Genomic DNA, 5196 nt, shown 5'->3' on the forward strand with positions numbered 1-5196 from the left:
GCTAAATAAATAAATTGAATTGAAAATACTGCCCGCCAAGTCGGGCATTAAGTTACAAAAAGTTATTGCCACAATGTTTCTTTTATAAAAGCATTGTTATTGTCCTGCTATTTGTTTAGGGTTTTTCTTTATCTCTTCTAGTTGCTAACTTCATGTAACAGGTGGCACCAGTAGGTGTCACACTCTCCTTAGCCTGAGCTTCTATAAAAGGGGAAGCAGGAAGGGTAGTAGCCAGAAGTTCACTTCCTGTGTCTGGGACCAGGGGTGTGGTGGATCCATGCTGTTGGCTGGCTGGCTGGGGTCTGCATTATTGGTGTTCTGGCAGTAATTTTACCAGGGCGTGTGATTGTTCAACGCCACAGGGTTGTAACTGCTTCCTGCTGTCCTTTAAAGTTTGATTTTTTTTCCTTTTGTTTATTTTTGTTAGTCCGCTCAGGTTGAATTGTTTGAGTACCTGTGAGGGTGGACTAACAACTTTCCATTTATTTTGTTAGTTTCTTTTCACTTCCTGTATGTTACTATTTCTATTAAAGTTTAGATAGTTGTATTTTATTTATATACAATAAAGGTTGAAAAATTAACTCTGCTTCAGTTTTCTTTTCCTTTTGAACACAGCAACCATAAGTCTGTGTCGTGTAGAATTAAATTTGTATTAACAGGAAAAAAAAAACAATCGGACCTGTAACATTCATATGTATTAATAAAAGGCAGGATTGTGATTGTGTTTTTTTCCACAGTCCTCATTTACACTTAAAAATAAAAGAGCAGACATTTACTGCTAAAACTAGAAAAAGTTGTAACAACAAATGTCAGGTAAATACTGTAAGAAAATAGTTGTTTTGGAAATAAAAAAAAACAAAGAAAAAAAATTTTGCTTGTGTGCTTTTTTGAATTGTATTTTTCATTTAGTAGTTCAAGATAATGATCATTCCATAGATATAATAGTTACCTTTAAGCTATACCGTCTCAGTGACGGAGATGAAAACACAAGGAGAAACAAGCAGGCAAGCAAATTATTGCTCTTTTTTTAATTAATCAAGTGATTAGAATTTTTTGTGCGATTAATTGATTATTGCGACAAGCCTTCTCAAGACTTGAGACTTGACTTGGACTTGAGCTCTCAAGACTTGAGACTTGACTTGGACTTGAGCTCTCAAGACTTGAGACTTGACTTGGACTTGCAAAAAATGACTTGTGAACATGTCTGTAATCGTCCTCCCTTACCTTCAGCACAGACCTGTCACTGCACACTGCCCAGCATCAATGCTTTCTGCGGGGGTAGATTTACAAGCAATTACCACCGAATCCGGCCAAATCAGAGCTGTGTCTGACTGAACCAAAGTGGCCTTTTTTTTTTTGAGCTTTCAAAAAAATGATGGTCACGCCAAGGTGATTCAAAAGTGCTTTTATTTTGAAATGTGGACAGACTAGCGTGACCTTGACAGGAAATGATATTGGGTTGCCAGGGGTAACAGCAGAGGGTCTGTGAGGCTGGTGATGTAATAAAAAGTAAACAATTATTCCAGCCACTAAGTAGGATGTACATACCCACTGTTATATTCATTACCAGCACAGAATTGGCACGGGATGTTATGCAATAACTTTATATCAGGAACAGTGCAGCACTAATGTCTGCTGAAAGTACTATGTCATCGGCTGTACATAAAAATGATTCTATCAAAAGAAAAAATCAACAATATGCACTAATGAAGTAGCACTGTAAACGTAGGCTAGATAATTTTGATTCAATTTGAAGCTTAATGGGGGGATAGTTGACCTCTAGGTGACCTAAAAGAAAATCTTAAGTACCGGTATCTCTGAAACAACAGCAGCACATGTGATCTTTTGTTATCATTATTATTTATTTTTTCATTTTAACGTGACCATTTTAAATGCGCAAACCTGCAATAAAGAAGCAATAATCATTCAGTCCATTTGCTGAGTTTTTCCACACAAAGGTGAGGTGTCAGCTTTATGCAGCATAAGTGCATCTGGCTCTGACTCCGGACCTGCTCTCGGAGTCCAATCTCTGGTTAGTCCCCTTGATCATTCTGCCTGTCTCTGCTCTCATTGTTCTGACCATGTGCAGCGTTTAACTGTCAAAGAAGAATTCCTCTAAATCAGACCAAACAGATTCAGGAATCCTCTAAGGTGCACCAGTGACGACACGGCAACTCTCAAAGTTTGTCCCTGAACACAGACAAGAAGTTCCGGTTGCCGACTTGGGTGAATCCCTCCCGACCTTCCTGTGTCACATTCCGATGAACTGTTTAAATGTCTCTCATTGTTCTGGTTGAATTATGGGTCTTCTGTTTTTTCGTCATTACAAGAATATTTTTTTAAATAGATTTTCTTTTTATCTTTATATATAATATAAATATCAGAACATATACTGTAAATGCACCAAATAAGTTAGTTTATCTATGCAAATGCTAAGAGAAATTCAACCTGAAAAACTCACACAAAGAACGAAGGCAATTAGAAGGGTTTTACTGATACAACATTTTAATCTTTGGGATCTCTTCAGGAAACATTAGCACTGAAATGTTCTTTGATAATATGCATAAGGTGATGAATTAGAACAAGCTGAATTCCTCCAGGCCTGAATCTGATTATGGAATGGGGAAAAATTAAGAAGGATGCCAGCTGAATAAGGTGTAGGTTCATATGAACCTTTAAAATGAGCAAGCATGTTGCGACGGTGGAGAGAAAAAAGTCCCCTTGTGAAGAAATCTCTTGCAGAACCAGGCTCAACATGTCGGTCCTCTGCTGGGCCAGTTGGGGATGTTTCCTGAATGCAGTAAACACCAGAGGAATCATCCGATGGGATGAGGCAGCAGCAAAGGGACAGATTGAGTTTATGGCAAAGATTGAGAGGGGTATAGAGGAGGGTTGAAGGTCATCCAAGTCAGACATAAGAAGCCAACTGAGTAGATGATTGGTTCAGTAGAAGCTGTGTTGTGCTTTTGAGTTTCTTTGAAACTGGACTCTGATTGCTGATTGGACTTTGTGGTGGTGTGGTCCAATGCTGATAGGGTTGCTTCAAAGAAGGATGAGCCTCTGATTGGATGGTTAAGTTTTTCAGTGTTGTGATTCTTCCCATTTGTTGTGACTCTGAGTTTTCAGTTTTCTGTTATCAGTTGTTCTGTTTTGTTCTTAGATTTATTTTCCATCATATTCAAGCATTTTTTGTTACTCTTTGTTGCCCCCTTGTGCTTGTTTTCTTTCCCCTTGGATTCCTTCTTGCCAGTTCCACCCACACCTGCTCCCAATTCAGCTCATTAGTCCATCCTTTGGTCTATTTCCCTTAAATACTCCACCTCGGCAGTCACTCAGTGCTGGTTCCTTGTCGTCGCTGTAGTTGTCTTCTCACCTCATCTCTCCCTAGCTCATCATGCTAGTTTTTCCCTGATGTCTCCATTGTTTTTGGTTTGTTTAACATTTTATGTTGGATTTCTGGATTGCTGCCTCTGTTACCTGTGTTCTTCAATTGAAATAGTCAGAACTCATCTCTGCTTTGGTTCCTCAAGCAACCTCACCAACCATTGTTGACATTCAGTTGAAGTAAGTAAGTAAATCAAATGTATTTGTATAGCACTTTTCACAGATAAAAATCATAAAGTGCTCCACAGTAAAAATTTAATACAATAAAACAATGTAGAATATGCTTGGAGTAGCAGCTGTGCATAGGGTCCATTAACCCAAAATTATAGTCTGAGGTAAACTGAAAAAATTTGAAAAAAAAAATATTTAATGTGTGATTAACATTGAATTAACTGTGGACAATGAATGCAGTTACTTGTGACAAAATATTATTGATTGACAGGCCTAAGACCAAAGATTGTGTGATATACCAAATTAAAGGCATTTATAAAGTTGACTTAGTAATATTTTCAAAAAGGTCAATGCTATAGGCACCTTAATGGCTGAGTACTGTCCCTGCCTTCATATGGAAATATTTTGCTTCTTTTCCATTATTGCCTTCACTTATCTCAGAATTTAAAGGTTAGTAGTTCACTAGCATATTCAAGACTTTTTCCTCTTCTTTTTATGCAGTACATTTTAGTAAAGTTGACAGACAATTAGGCAAGGGATGTTTATTTGTATATCACAATTAAGTACTAAATGAACAATTCAAAGTACTTTACATGAATTAGATAATAAAATAGAAGAGAAATAAAAGCAGGGTAAAAGCAAAAAACATTTGTAAAACAAAAAGCAGAATAAAAGCAAGTAAAGAAACATGATAAAAGGAGGTACATAAGGATATAAAACAGCTGGATCGCAACCTTTAACTAACAATACCTAAGTTAACAGTCCAACTACAACAGACAAAGGCAGTTCTAAACAAATGGGTTTTTAACTTTCATTTAAAAGAACTCAGGATTTCAGCATTTTACAGTCTTCTGGGAGTTTACTCCAGATACGTCAAAATAGAAACTAAAGGCTGCTTCTCCATGTGTGTTTCTAGTTCTGGGTGTACAGAGTAGACTGGAACTAGAAGACCTGATTGGTCTTGGAGGGTTATACACTGAAAACTTATCTGTTATGTATTCAGGTGCTGATCCATTTTTTAGGATTTTTTAGTTAGTCTTTTCTCTCATCATGTCCTATAAGACAGAAATGCATTGCATTTATCTTGACTGTAAAGAAGATAATAATCTTAAAAGGTAACAATACTGTTTGTATGAAAGCTATAGAAATGGGCTTTGTTGGGAAAAAAAACAAACAAAAAAACGATACACAGTGTCTTTAAATAGTTTACATTTTCTTGCTGCTGTGATGACAACTTGAACCAAAAAGGTTCAACAAGGGTTAGAATAGCTGTTCTATTTAATTTCATTCCAGTGTATTCCTTTCAAACCTGCTCACAATATGCACACAAAAAAATAAAAATAAAAAAAATAAACAAACTCAATCCAGTTTGAAAAGTGGATGGAAGAAGCAGAATGAGTTTTCATTCACAATGAGCTTCAGCTGTTTTAACCANACAAATGTCAGGTAAATACTGTAAGAAAATAGTTGTTTTGGAAATAAAAAAAAACAAAGAAAAAAAATTTTGCTTGTGTGCTTTTTTGAATTGTATTTTTCATTTAGTAGTTCAAGATAATGATCATTCCATAGATATAATAGTTACCTTTAAGCTATACCGTCTCAGTGACGGAGATGAAAACACAAGGAGAAACAAGCAGGCAA

The sequence above is a fragment of the Cyprinodon variegatus genome, unplaced genomic scaffold (genome assembly GCF_000732505.1).
Source record: "Cyprinodon variegatus isolate N-32 unplaced genomic scaffold, C_variegatus-1.0 Scaffold96, whole genome shotgun sequence".
NCBI classification, from domain to species: domain Eukaryota; kingdom Metazoa; phylum Chordata; class Actinopteri; order Cyprinodontiformes; family Cyprinodontidae; genus Cyprinodon; species Cyprinodon variegatus.